General features: G+C 37.0%; 1 long non-coding RNA gene across 1 annotated transcript; it reads left to right on the forward strand.

Moving 5' to 3' along the window:
* The first annotated feature begins 1,755 nt into the window (after positions 1-1,755).
* LOC137033674 (uncharacterized) lies at positions 1,756-4,436 on the forward strand. Its single transcript, XR_010896871.1, has 3 exons — positions 1,756-1,856; positions 1,987-2,079; positions 4,106-4,436. It is a non-coding gene; the product is annotated as an uncharacterized lncRNA (long non-coding RNA).
* The last annotated feature ends 11,552 nt before the right edge of the window (positions 4,437-15,988 follow it).

Consider the following 15,988-nt stretch of genomic DNA (forward strand, 5'->3'; position numbering starts at 1 on the left):
GAATTTTAAATACACTATGATTAAGTTGACATAGTGAGAATTTCATTAAAGATTGCTTTGGTTTATTAAGGGTCCGTGTAAAATTGTGTACAGGTGCCAGAAACATGTGGCAGGAACATTCTCTTTCTACATTAAGTAGCACTGTATTGTGCTAGAGTGCTGTCTCATGTGCACGATGCCATTTTCAGATAGTGGTAAGGTATCGGTGCCATCTAAGGCTTGTTCAGACAGGAAAGACAGGTTTAGGGTTTTTGTCTTTCTTTTACAAATTTGTCAATGTTTCTCCTGTGAATCATGTTTTGTACAGAGGAAAAACCAAAATATTCCACTTTAAAAATTCAGTAGTTAAATCACATCTTCTTTTTACATATATATATATTTTTTTTATGATGCTTACATTTTTAATTTTTACGTTTTAATTATTATTTTTATACCATTATATTGCCAACCGTCATATTTTACTTTTTTATTATGGTAACACTTTATTTTGATGGTCCCCTTTACACTGTAAAAAGTAATTGCTGAATCTACTAAAGAAAAACTTGTAAAATTAACTGATTTTGGAAAATTTGTTGATTTAACTTGATTAGGCTGTGTAGTGTGAACTTTTAGGGGGATGCAATAGTTAAACTAAGCAAATTTAGTACATAGTACTTAAGAATGTTGAGTGTGTTGTACAGGCAATGCAGCCGCGCCCGCGCATGCACATGCGCAATGTTGCGGTACACAGGATTTTGAAGATGACAACGACGTCGACGAAGAAGAAACTTCAGCTCGCCTCGTGCTCTGGATGTGGCTGCACAACTAGGTATGCTCATGATGGCCTATTTATAAACCAACGTTAAAAAATTAAATAGATTTTAATTTGCTCATTGTGTGCAAAGAGGAAAAGACAAAAAGGCACACTGATGCACGATAGTTTTATGTCGAATGAGACCGTTTGAGATAAGTGACTTATTAGCTAGGTGTATATGACATTCTTCTTTTAGACGAATACAATCTGAGTTATATTAAAGTTATATTAAAGAAGTCCAGGCTAATCCAAGCATTATAATGGCATTGCTCTGTTTTTGAAGTCTATAAAAATGCATCTGTCCGTCAAATAACGTGCTCCTCGCGGCTCTGGGGTGTTAATAAAGGCCTTCTGAAGCGAATCGATGCGTTTGTGTAAGAAAAATATCCATATTTAAAACTTTATCAAGTAAAGCTTCGGCTGACCGCCTTCTGTATTCAATTTAGGGAAAAAGTGTTGAAAGTGCCTCTGCCGATCGAAAGGCAAACGCGACCAGGTGCGCTCGTCATAACGTCACGTAGCATCTTGAATTGCGAAAAGGAACTTTCAACTCTTTTCCACACAAGGCGATCGGCTGGAACTTTACTTTATAAAGTTTTAAATATGAGAGCCCCAGAGCCGCGTGGAGCACGTTATTTGACGGAGAGATGCATTTTTTTATGGACTTCAAAAACAGAGCAACTATTGCTGCTATAATAATGCTTGAATTAGCCTGGACTTTTTTAATATAACTCTGATTGTATTCGTCTGAAAGAAGAATATCATCTACACCTACGATGACTTGAGGGTGAGTAAATCATGGGCTAATTTTCATTTTTGGGTTAACTATCCCTTGAATTCATTCTTGCACATTTCAGTGTGAAGTGACGGCTTAATGTCAGTTTGTCCTATTTTTTTTTTTTTTTTAGATTCTGGCAGAATTTAATCGTATATCTGGCAAAAATCTGCAAACCGTATTCTTTCAGAACTGGACCGATTCACTCAATGTTTTATCGATATCTTCAGGGCTAAAGGAGGAGACATTGGCTCCAAACTTGAGATTCTGCACCAGATTGACAATGATGTAAGTTCCTTAGACACATCACAATTCATTTTCGATAGTAAAAACAATTGTTGCTTTTGCTGCTGTTGTCTGATCTGTGTTTTGTTTGTGTCATGAGCACTAATAAATATTAATGTTCATAACTTTGCAGAAATCCAACGTCAATGCGAGACGAACAGCTGTTCTTCATGGCCTACCACTCCTCCTCGAAGAAGACCCCATCGATTTTTACAAGACATGCTTTGTAAGTCATTTTTTTTCTGTGATGTGATTATTTTTTAACAGGCAAACTGTTCTTCAAATTGTTTTGAGATCTGGCAAGAAGAGTTATGAAGGGGGAAAACAGGCAGGACACTAAAACAAAGAAAGGGATAGAGAAAAGAAAGTTAAAGATAAATTAAGAACTTGTAAGAAGAAAGACAGAGATGAAAGAGAAACAATTGAAGAGTTCAGATGCAAAAGCCGCTAAACACCATCTCTGTCAAAAATGAGATAAGGACATTGAACGAATGCTTAGGTCACGTAGTACACGTTCAAAAAATCACGTGCTTCAAATCCTCTAAATCGCAGCGTCAACCCATTCAGAAATATCGGTTTGTTGGCAAAAGCCTCTAGACGCCACTTCCCTTTGGCAGCAAAAGCCGCTATATTCCGAGAACCAATCAGAAGGCGCGAATCGAAACATATGATTCAGAGCGGTTTCAATATAGCGGCGCGCTGAGGAGATTTTTTTTTAGAGTCAGATTCAGACTTTTAAAATAAAAGATGGAGTACGATGAAATGGATCAGCCTGTCCTACTAAAATTGAATGGCAGAAGAAAACGTTATTTACCTCAAAACTCCGCCTGTCATAAGGCAAAATAGCATACAGTGGAAATGGCTTGGTCGCAGTTGTATCATGCACTCATAACAGTTCTTCGTGCAGTGCCGTTACTTTGAAGGAATCAGATTTATTATACATCAAACAACAGCTCTATTTCGCCAAAGACAAAGTCAAACAAGATGCTATTCTTCGGTCTCATATGGAAGCTGCCATATAAACGGAGGAGGCAAAAAGTGGAGGCTGAATAGAAGAGATGTGTTAGATCCCTGTGTAAAGAGGTTTGTCTACTGTTTAGTTTTTAAGTGATAAGTGCTCTTATCTTTTTCAGGGTTTTTAGTTGCATCTTTAGTGATTTTTCAACTATTTACCATGTCTTGTCCCAAATAGGTGGATTTACAGGTTTTTGCAAAAAAAGCACAAGTGGATTTAGCTGGTTTTGACGCAAAAGAAAATCAAACTTGTTAAAAAACAATAAATTGTCTAGTGACATTTTTGAAAAGTTATTTTATTCACTATCTAATAACCTTATCATTACCTTTAAAATGAAACTCCTGAACTTGATCGTAAAAGCCTGGTAAAAAATGCTCATTTTAAAGAAGATAGATTTAGAGGGTTTTGCATCTGAACTCTTCAATTGTAAGAGACAATAGACGGGAGGTTGGAAATTTAGACGGGTAGGAAGAATAAAGGAAAGACACAACAGATGAATGAAGTCAGTAAGGAGGTAAGAAAAAAAATATAAATGACAGAAAGGAGGTTAGATAGAATAAAAAAATCTGATATTTGTTTTTTAAAAATTCAATCAATGATGTATTTTGATACCCTTTTCAAATATCAAATTATCAGATTTAGAATAGGTTTTTATATAGGTTTTTATAGCTGGCCTTCAGTTTGATTTAATATCTTTTCTTGCAGTGGTTTGAATGTCATTCCTCCATGCATCCACTGATGTGTCCCGTTTGAAAAGGCCTTTACATTTAGACATAATTAGGGCTGCATGATTAATCGCATGCTATTCTCACGCGCATTTCGTCAGTAAAGCCGGTTCTGTGATTAGTGGTAAATGTCCATCACCTGCTTTCAAATGGAGCGGCACTTAATATACAGAGCCGTAGTTCGCGGACAAGCTACGCAATATCGCATTCATAATCGAAGGCAGTTCATATCGATATTGAACGCGATATTGCGTAGCTTGTCCGCGAGCTACGGCTCTGTATATTAAGTGCCGCTCCATTTGAAAGCAGGTGATGGACATTTACCACTAATCACAGAACCGGCTTTACTGACGAAATGCGCGTGAGAATAGCATGCGATTAATCATGCAGCCCTAGACATAATACAGTGTTGTTAATTTAGTTTTACATTTAAATGCAAGTATGTGCTTTTAAAAGAAGTTTTGTGGCTTACATTGACCTAATTTTTTGATATATGCTATTCCTGTTTGTAGGACTGTGATGGCAATGAAGACATGTTTGACACAGCAATCTGTATCATGACAGTGATTTCCGAGGACTCTCCAACTGTGCCCTACTCCTTGCATCTTGATGCCACAACAACGACAATCTTTTCCAAAAAAATGTTTTAGAATAGTTTTATTAGAAGATAATTAAAAAAAAAAACTGTATTAGAAAATTTGTTCTGTACTAAACTCTGTACCTGTACTTAACAGACTGTTAAGTGTTTGCAAGATTTGCTTTTGACCACTTTGTAAACATGTAAAAAACAAAGAAACATTGCACTTTTTATTGTAAGTGTAGTATGTGCTTTTTTGTTTTGTGACGAGCGTACCTTAAGTAATGTCTTTCATATTGTTTTATAGAGAAAATAAACATTCAAGTGTTGTGCGAAATCTGTTGTCTTTCTTTGTATTCTCAACTTAGAATTTTGAGTACAGCTTGCTTGAGAAATGTAAGGCAATCAGTTTCCACACATTCTTCTAGTAAAATGAACAAGCAGACATGTTAAAATAACTGTTTTGTTTGAGTTCTGCTTACAAACCCCAACTTAAATCTGTAAGTTGACTGAACTTTTGAAATTGAGTTAATTTTACTCAAGTTTTATGGTAACCTCTACAAATATACAAGTTAACTCTACAAAGTAGTAGTAAGTAGTATTAAGTCAAAAATTATGACCTAATTTGCTTGGAAATTTTGAGGCAATCAGTTTCCACAGCTTTTCTAAGTAAAGTCAACTTATTACTTTTTACAGTGTAGACATTCAGTTGACTATAATAACTTTGCACCTACATGTCAACTAACTCTCATTAGAGTATTAGTAGGCTGTCTGCCTAAAGGGGACATATCATGAAAATCAGACTTTTTCCGTGTTTAAATGCTATAATTGGGCCCCGGTGCATCTATCAACCCAGAAAACGTGAAAAAGGACAACCCAGTAACTTTGTTTTGTTAAGCCTTTCTCTGCAAGCCGCTCAGATTTTGCTCCCCTTGTGACGTAGGAAAGGGATATTATTATAATATTACCGTCCCTGAATATGTTTCCATCCATGGTGGCACCATTTTGATTTCGCAAGCGACAACGGTGTACCAGTAACACTGGTCCTGGATTGCAGCTGTCCTGCACAGTTTAGCTACAACCCTGATCAAGCACACTTGAATGTCTTCAGGATTACTAAAGCTACATGAAGGAAGGTGAGTTGGGTTGGAGCAAAACTCTACAGGACAGCAGCACTCAAGAATGACTTGACCGTCTCAGCTATGTAAACATAATCACTGATCTGTTAACGGCTATAATAGTAAACAAATGAGTCTCCATAAACTCCTGGCATTTGAGCCACTAAGGACACAGTGGTATAATGTTATTTATGAAGGAATTGTATCCAAATAAATTCACATACCAGTATGTGCAAGTCATTTTACACCGGACTGCTATGCACAGTAAAACACAGGATTTGCACTGACGTTGATTGTCTTTCTAAATGTGTTTCGTTAGCACGTTGCTAATGTACTGTTAAATGTGGCTAAAGTTACCATTGCTTCTTACTGTATTCACTGTGACCGGAGCCGTTTCATTATTTTCATTTTTAACCTGAAAACGCTTGCAGTCTGTATAATTCATGAATGCATCTTCATTCTTATTGAGTCTCTCCAACAGTATGTAGCTTTAGCCACATTATCCATGCAGCATGCTATCAAACTCATTCAGAATCGAATGTTAGCAAACATCAACAAAATACATACCTTACCTACATGATCTGATATGCTGCATCAAACAATTTGCAGTGATCCATTTTGAGAGATATTTTTGATGTGTGAGCTTCTCCTATATTGTTTATGCCTCATTGTATTGGAATCACAAGCTTGGGGGCAGGGAGCACATGCTCATTTGCATTTAAAGTTACACACACCAATTCAGTGCATTTTTTCTCCCACCCAAAAATAGGCAGTTGAAGCATGGTATAATAAATTGTATTTTGAGCTGAAACTTCACAAACACATTCTGGGACACCTGAGACACATATTACATCTTGTAAGGGGTACCCAGCAACAACATAGCAACCACCCAAAATCATTGATAGGAGAAACTGAGCTTTTTGAAACTGAATTAATTGCTTTGCAATTAAGTGCTCCGAACACCACATGCTTATGACAACTTCTGGTCAAGATATTGTAAATGCAATGAGAACGAAGCCCCAAAATGTTTAATGACACATTTTACACACCAATTACAAATTTTTACGCAACTATCTGTATAATTTGCATTCCTTTTATTAATCTGTAGTGATTGTTTTATGTGTTTATGTAGGGATTGCCTAACTACGACAATGGGAAACTATTAACTATTACTCTCATTTTCATTCTACATTATACATGTCATTCATATTAAATGCACATTATAAAACTGACCCAAGATCAGATCAATGCAAACTTTTGGAATTTCAAAACCAACATCTGGAACAGTGTGATGTACACTGTAAAAAAAAAAAAGTTTTCCTGTGGTGTTATGCAAAATTCCCAAAGCTGTAAAAAAGGACAAATACAAAGATCGCTTTCCTCAGCGGACATTCAAACGGACTTTTATAATGGATTTTCGACTTGAAGAATGAATGTAATGCAATATATCAGACACAGGTAATAGCCTACTCTCTCTCTCTCTCTCTCTCTCTCTCTCTTGCTCTCTCTCTCTAATACTGTACAAAATTCAATGTGTTTCAATGAAGTGACTCAACGTTCCTTCGTTACTACTGTAGTTCTAAAGTGACATTTTAGAGTTAGTAACGGAGGCTTGGTCCAACTGACAACTTGAGATTTGAAACCGTGGCGGAAGGAAGTAGTGCTGCACAAAAGAGGGATTACCTACGGACGAATCACAGCGTGCTGATATACAGCCATATCGCACGGCTACGAGTGTGATATTGCTCATTTATATATATATATATATATATATATATATATATATATATATATATATATATATATATATATATATATTTTTTTTTTTTTTTTTTGGTAATTGTGAAATTTATGAGTAACAAAGAGGTTTTGAAATTTTATTGAAATCAAGTGACTTTGCCAATTTGATACACACTCCGAACTACTGATTTCAAACAAAAATTCAGAAAGGTTTTTAAGCTTCATGAAACCAAAAACAGTGCTGGGCAACTCTGTCCCTCGAGATCCACTTTCCTGAAGAGTTCAGCTCCAAAACTGTGATTTTGCTACGTAAGACATGTTCTTGAATCAACATATTTTGTTGATCCTGAAACAACATTCCTGTCTTAAAATTTAGTCCAACCCTGTCCCTACCTCTAAACCTAGCCCTACCCATAACTTTTGGCCAAAATGATAGGTGAATAACACTGATGTAGAAGCACCTAACTCTGGTTGTAAGCCAAAACTTGACAGAAGCTCTGAACTTGACCCTCAAATCTGATTGGTTGATCCAGGAACATGTTGTACTTGGTGAAATCACATTCACCATCAAACTCACCTGTCAGCTTGCTAGCAATTTGGAAGTCCTTGATTGGCTTTTTTCGGGTTTGTTTGATTTGGGTTGGAGCTAAGCTCTGCAAAACAGTGGATAATAACAAAAATAACAAAAACTACGACTTTATTCATCATTTTCCGGGTCTGTTGTATATATCCGCTTTCACTCCACAGTGACGCTGCTTCTTCTTCTTCTTCTTTCCTGTTTTACGGTGGTTGGCATCCAGCTTATTGGTGCATTACTGCCCCCTTCTTCTCCGGACAGTGACGCGATTAGGACATCCGCAACATGCACACCTATGCACCATTTTAAAAAATACAGCAATACCAAAATACAAACAATGTAGAATAGCTTGAATACAGCGTGCGTCTCCCTCAGACTGTAAATGAAGCTCGGGCGCACTAGATAACACGTCATCAGCGTCACTGTCCGGAGCAGAAGGGGGCGGTGATGCACCAATAAGCTGGATGCCAACCGCCCTAAAACAGGAAAGAAGAAGAAGAAGCAGCGTCACTGTGGAGTGAAAGCGGATATACAACAGACCCGGAAGAGAAGACAATGCTGAATAAAGTCGTAGTTTTTGTTATTTTTGGACCAAAATGTATTTTAGATGCTTCAAAAACTTCTAACTAACCCACTGATGTCACATGGACTACTTTGATGATGTTTTTATTACCTTTCTGGACATGGACAGTATACCGTACATACATTTTCAAAGGAGGGACAGAAAGCTCTCAGACTAAATCTAAAATATCTTAACTTGTGTTCCGAAGATGAACGGAGGTCTTACGGGTTTGGAACGACATGAGGGTGAGTCATTAATGATATAATTTTCATTTTTGGGTGAACTAACCCTTTAACAAAGGTGCTTTATAGTGAGAAATTGATGGTTCTTCCAGCTCATTAAATGACTCTTTTCATATCTCCATTCCTCTGTTATACTATGGTTCAATATCATTTGTGTGTGTGTCTGTTAGATTGGTTATGTGTTCGTGATTTAGTTAAATAAAACTTTTGTGCACATTCTTTGGAGTTTATTCTGATCTGCTTATAAACCGGTGTCAGTTTGACGATTTGATCATATCCTTTCTGAAGAGATGATAGACGATCAATACTGAGTGTTTGCTGGCCAAACTTTGGAAAGATCACACGTGATGTAGGTAGAAGTACCAAAGCGTTTACAAAGCGAACATGCAAAGGGTTAAACGATGATGTCGGAAGATTTTGAAGTTGGAGGAGAAAATGAGGGGGTTTTTCACCCTACTGCGTTACTTCCACCTACTTCACATGTGTAACCTTTCCAACGTGATTAAGTAATGCGTGGCACATCGCCTACCTAGTGCAAGATGAGCATTTGTGGTTAAAATGTATATAATTTTTATTGTTTTTAAGAAAATGACCATTGTTTCGCTAGATAAGACCCTTATTCCTCGACTGGGATCATGTAGAGCCCTTTAAAGCTGCACTGAAAATACAATTTGGACCTTCAACTTGTTGGTCCCTGTTGAAGTCCATTATATAGAGAAAAATCCTGGAATATTTTCCTCAAAAACCATCATTTATTTTCGACTGAAGAAATAAAGCATAAACATATTTAATGACATGGGGGGGTGAGTAAATTATCAGGAAATTTTAATTCTGAAGTGGCCTAATGCTTTAACTAACCTTAACAAAGATACTGTAACAAATGTATTGCTCATGGTTAGTCCATGTTAGTTAATACATTAACTAATGTTAACAAATGAACCTTATTGTAAAATGTGCCCCAAAAAAAGTAACAGAAAATGTTAACATCTAGTTTCTTTCTTTTAATGCTTGGCTGCACTTCTTTAATATTTGAATTCCTCAACGTCTTTCAATGTCTCATTTTGAACCTGCACAGGAGAATGTGAGCTGTCAGATTGTTTCATTTAGCATCATAATTCTCCATGAAGCTACACTGCAGGTTTGAAGATCAAGTCCTGATATTGTGATATTGTGTAGCCTTTGTCAAATAAAACCATGTTTGTTTGTTTGTTTGTTTGTTTGGGGTTTTTTTTTTCACTCCCCTGCACACGGATGAGAAGAATTGGCTCTATGTGAATATGAGTCCTGTGTTTATGTTAGCCTAGCAGTAACTGGAACATGGGCATAGCAGAACAGAGAGGAGTGCAGAGAGTGTGAGAGGGGAGGTAAGATGAAGAAAAGCAAATTTTAAGGTGATGGAATGAGAATGAAGAATGTGGTTTTTTAGTGAAAAATGATTAAGAAATTGGAATGGGATGACTTCCTTAAGCTCCAAGCACAACATGCGGAGGGGTGGGAAGAGTGCAGAGGTTTGAAGAAAGATATCACTGATTGCCACCCTGGCAGGTGGGAAAAAGCATCTCACTTTACTCAACGTAAATGTATCTTAAAATGTTCTAGGGGAAATTCATGGCTGAAAAGGGCTATATCTGTAATTTGTCAGATTAGTAATGTTAAACTTTTAGGACTGAATGTCTTTGCATGTTCACTTTTGTGAACATGCACTTTTTTCTTATTGCATTTCAGTTTAACTTTATCTTTTTTTTATTATTATTATTTAAATGTTTTAATTTTATGTAATATAATATGTTACATGTAGTTACTATAGTAATACTATAAATTATGCATAATTGCATGCAATTAACCCTAAACCACAGAGTACAGAGTTTAGTTCCAGTCCTGCTTCAACACACACAACCACCCTTCTCAATAATCAAATTAAGGCTTCCTCATATCCTCGCTCCTCTGTCCTCCAGCCTGTGACCTGGAAACTGGTCAAACTCAGCCATCTAGAAGGGCATCTCAATTCTCTAACTGCACCGTGAGGAGGTGAGGAACAAGGAGTGAGGAATCTTCCTGAGAAGTCATGAGCCAGGATACACAGATGTGTATCCTCCGAGATTGGCTCAGATTTTATTGGTTAGGGATCAGTGAAGGGATAAGCTGAGAAATAAGTGAATTATTTACTTTTTCAAATAAAAACCTGATTCCAAAAAAGTTGGGACACTGTACAAATTGTGAATAAAAACACAATGCAATGATGTGGAAGTTTCAAATTTCAATATTATATTCAAAATACAACATAGATGACATATCAAATGTTTAAACTGAGAAAATGTATAATTTTAAGGGGAAAATAAGTTGATTTTAAATTTCATGGCATCAACACATCTCAAAAAAGTTGTGACAAGGCCATGTTTACCACTGTGTGGCATCCCCTCTTCTTTTTATAACAGTCTGCAAATGTCTGGGTACTGAGGAGACAAGTTGCTCAAGTTTAGGAATAGGAATGTTGTCCCATTCTTGTCTAATACAGGCTTCTAGTTGGTCAGCTATCTTAGGTCTTTTTTGTCGCATCTTCCTCTTTATGATGCGCCAAATGTTTTCTATGGGTGAAAGATCTGGACTGCAGGCTGGCCATTTCAGTACCCGGATCCTTCTCCTATGCAACCATGATGTTGTAATTGATGCAGGATGTGGTCTGGCATTGTCATGTTGGAAAATGCAAGGTCTTCCCTGAAAGAGATGATGTCTGGATAGGAGCATATGTTGTTCTAGAACTTGGATATACCTTTCAGCATTGATGGTGCCTTTCCAGATGTGTAAGCTGTCCATGCGACATGCACTCATGCAACCCCATACCATCAGAGATGCAGGCTTCTGAACTGAGCAATGATAACAACTTGGGTTGTCCTTGTCCTCTTTGGTCCGGATGACATGGCGTCCCAGTTTTCCAAAAAGAACTTCAAATTTTGATTCGTCTGACCAAAGAACAGTTTTCCACTTTGCCACAGTCAATTTTAAATGAGCCTTGGCCCAGAGAAAACGCCTGCGCTTCTGAATCATGTTTAGATATGGCTTCTTTTTTGACCTATAGAGTTTTAGCTGGCAACGGCGAATGGCACGGTGGATTGTGTTCACCGACAATGTTTTCTGGAAGTATTCCTGAGCCCATGTTGTGATTTCCATTACAGTAGCATTCCTGTATGTGATGCAGTGCCGTCTAAGGGCCCGAAGATCACGGGCATCCAGTATGGTTTTCCGGCCTGGACCCTTACGCACAGAGATTGTTCCAGATTCTCTGAATCTTTGGATGATATTATGCACTGTAGATGATGATAACTTCAAACTCTTTGCAATTTTTCTCTCAGAAACTCCTTTCTGATATTGCTCCACTATTTTTCGTCGCAGCATTGGGGGAATTAGTGATCCTCTGCCCATCTTGACTTCTGAGAGACACTGCCACTCTGAGAGGCTCTTTTTATACCCAATCATGTTGCCAATTGACCTAATAAGTTGCAAATTGGTCCTCCAGCTGTTCCTTATATGTACATTTAACTTTTCTGGCCTCTTATTGCTACCTGTCCCAACTTTTTTGGAATGTGTAGATCTCATGAAATCCAAAATGAGCCAATATTTGGCATGACATTTCAAAATGTCTCACTTTCAACATTTGATATGTTATCTGTATTCTATTATGAATAAAATGCATTCCTTTTTTATTCACAATTTGTACAGTGTCCCAACGTTTTTGGATTTTTTTTTGCATATGATTCACCTTTTCTAGTGCAGACAGAAAAAGGTTTAATGCAGTATTTTTAGAAATGTAAAAAAAAAAAAAAAATTACACAAATATTTTTTTATTGGAATGAACAGACTAAGGCCTTATTATTCCACATTCCAACTAAGGTTACAGGGAAATATGAAATATTGCTCCTTACTTGCTGCCCATCGACCCTGACCAGTGAATAACAAGTCCTTCCCGCCAACACAGTCAAGGTACTTGGCACATATCAGGCAGTATGTCACGGTCTGTCTGCGTACACCCCACAACAGTCTTATGAACTCAAGCCAGTGAGATGACATCTGATTCCTGTTCCCATCCACACCGTATTAATAGGACTTGTTAGGTGTCCGTGACATGCTGGAAACCCAAGCGGGGGGAGGCTGGCATGAGGCAGGAGTGTTAGGCTGTCCAATTTATTTTAATCTACTAGTCAAAGATACTCATTGAAAACCTTGCCATGCCTGGGATATGGTTTAGCTATGACATTCAAACATTTTTTAAGCATGACTTATTTGTCCAAATACTTTATGGGCCCACTGTAAGCCTATAAAGTGTCCCATGATGATATATAAGCCTAAAATTTGAATTATAACAAAATGAAATGCTCCTGACCTGCACTGTCTTTCATAACCCTATGTGCTCCTTTGACTGCTGGGCCATGGTGTTGTTTTCCATCATTCGACAGCAAGTGTGTGTGTGTGAATATTCTATTTAAGTACTTTTTTGTAAATGTCATTTTTATGGCACTTCCAGTTGAGACTTTAATGCTGCAAATTGCGCACAACGGATTCAGCCATTTTTTTTAAGTATTCGCTTTCCTTGGCATCGTGTGTTGTTCTCATAGTTTGGACGAGACTGGCTAGTTCTGCTGTCTGCCAGAGAGACTGAGCTCAAATAAGAGTCGTGTGAAGACATAAGGCCTTTCCTGCCTCAGGCTGATGGTTAGACTAGGGAATATTCATAATCATACTGCACTCATACACAAACAGAATGAGATCACTGAAGTCTGGATCATTCTGATTCAGATTTATTCAGGATAAAGAATGGTTCTACTTAAAAAATTAGGGGATATTATACTAGTGGCCTTGCTCTCTGATTCTAAATATCTGAATGATATTTACTGTTAACTGATACTGATGACAACGATTGCTTTAATGACAGCTTTGTCATTTTTTTTTGCTTGAGCATCTTATACACCAGGCCAGAGCAGAAGTGTGTAACCCCTCATACTTTGAGCCAAGTAGAGTTTGAATTTCCAAAAAATGTAGTTGTATCTTTGTATATTGCGCAAATTATAACGGTAGGTGAGTTAGTGACAGTGTGCTTATTGTTTTTGACTGTATCTATTAATTTATCCGAACATGTTTTAAAAATTCAGTATCATATTCAGACAATAAAAATGCTATTCATTCAGTTCATGACTTGAATTGACCTTTTCTATGATTGTCTCTGAAATGCATGTTTTTCTCTTTTCAATGATATGCATGTTTTTAATTTTCTAATAAGAGGCATGAAATAAAAAAAAATAAAAAAATGTCAAAGAGATTCTGTAATGACTGCTCCAAGACACGAATGGTTGAGGATCCAAACACAGTATTTTATCAGTCAGAGGGTAATCCATAATCGTAATCAAAAGCCAGGCAAGGGTCAAAACACAGGTGAGCAATCCAAACAAAGATAAAATCCAGGGTACAGGAAAAAACAGAGAAAATCCAGAAATAATGCAATGAAACCAAAGAAACAAACGCACGAGAGAAAACAAGGTACAAAGGCTCAGAAATGCAGTATACAGACATACAAGACCTAGCGATGAGTGACTGAATGAATCAGGTTAATATAGACCACTTTGGAGCAGACGTCACAATTACGTCACTTGCAGCTGCGCGCGCATACTGGTTGCAGAAAAATAGCGGTAGCAATTGAAGGAAAATGTGCAAAATCCACAGAATAAGAGAAACATGTTTTGTTGTACCTCTGGATGTTGGAATCGGAATGCAAAAAATATAGTCTTCATTTTTAAAGAAAACCATCGTTGAAAACGTCCTTTGAAGATAAACAGAGACGTTTCACAGACTGGACTGACTACACCTGCAAGGATTAGTCTACTATTAAAGCAGGAATTTGATGTAAACAGTAGGGTAGTGTGGGGGAAAATGCCCCCCTTAAGGAAAATGTGACATTACAGTGAAACAAAACATAAATGTGACTAGAATTGCCATCCCGGTTTTGAGTGACTATGGCAGGAGTTATTCACCAAATATTAAAATTGCTCAGCCTTTATAATTAATTCGTATTTTGACTGAAAATATTTTTGTACAAAGGGGGCGTTTTGCCCCAGCGGTGGGGTAAAACGCCCCCCAAGGTGGGGTAAAATGCCCCCTTTCTTTACCAACCAGTTTGCTTCATAGATCAACAGCAAAATGAACAGACTAGTTTCTAAAATTAAAAGGCAAGTAATGTATCAACATGTATAGGCCTACATATTTAATATTTTTAATATTTATTTGAGGAATATCCAACATATCCAAATTTTTAACATTTGATAATTTATGTATTTGTTCACCACTATCACCAAGACAAACAGAAAACCCTAAATAAATATTAAACTTAAAGATTTATATATTTATGTAGTAAAATATATCCAATAAATGCATTAAAAGCCATCCAATTTCATTTGGTCACCTAACCACCTTCCATCAGTGAGCTAACTGTGCTATCAAGCTAGCCTAATGCTCACTTGAGGTAATTTTTATTATTTTATTTATTTTTTATTTTGTTTAAATATTTTGATTTTACCACCTAGTTATACTGCATTAAGTGTAAAACAAAGGATTTGATAGACAGAAATATGTTATTATAGTAATTATGATAGAGAGAAACTATGCCCTCTGGGGGGCGTTTTACCCCTCAGCGTAGGGGGCGTTTTACCCCACAAGCTACGACTTTTTAAAAAAATGTTTAATGTTTAAAATATAATCATATTCCTTATAAATAACATATCCTCTCAAATTACAGACTTCACTATTCATCTATCACACATCACTGTGATATCCTGCAGAACAATATTCTCTTAAACACTTGTTTACTAATATCTTAAAATTATAGCGCTTGCCATGTAATCCTCTTCTCTTCAAATACGTCGCTGGTGTCAGCTTCTCCAAGGAGATTTGTTTATCCCCGTTATCAAACGTAGTGCATAGCAACAGTGAAAATGTATATTGACTACCTCTGGTGCTTATTTTGAGAAAAACAGGTGGGGGGCGTTTTACCCCACTCTACCCTAAGTCTACATAATATTCACATATGCAGTTCAGAGGACATACATACATAGCAGTTACAGCATGAAATAATTAGGGGCCAAGCCCCGAAGGGGCTGTAGCCCCTATTGTAATTGTACGTTTTCCCTTTTATTATTATTATTCTTCCTCCCGAATGGGAGTCTATGGCAGCCCTATCAACGGAACATGAGAAAATGATGAAATTTGGCACAGTTGTAGAGATGCTCATGAATAGTGATTGGACCAAATTTGGAGTCTCTAGAACCAACTCTATAGCGCCACCACCAGTTCAAAATTTCAACATTCTAACGGTTTTAACATTTGAACTGTTTGTCATAGAAAGTAGTTAATCTGATTCGTCTCTTCATGCTGATGCTATTCAACTTCTTACATTAAGTCTCCACCCATTACAGTAGCGGCCATTTTGAAAAGTACAGTATTTGTTTTTTTCGCTTCTCCTCCTTCAAAATTTGTCCAATTTTGTCCAATCTTTGATCAGATTATCTTTGGACTGAGCCGCACAGAAATGACTGAA

Source organism: Chanodichthys erythropterus, chromosome 13 (genome assembly GCF_024489055.1).
Source record: "Chanodichthys erythropterus isolate Z2021 chromosome 13, ASM2448905v1, whole genome shotgun sequence".
In the NCBI taxonomy this organism is placed as follows: domain Eukaryota; kingdom Metazoa; phylum Chordata; class Actinopteri; order Cypriniformes; family Xenocyprididae; genus Chanodichthys; species Chanodichthys erythropterus.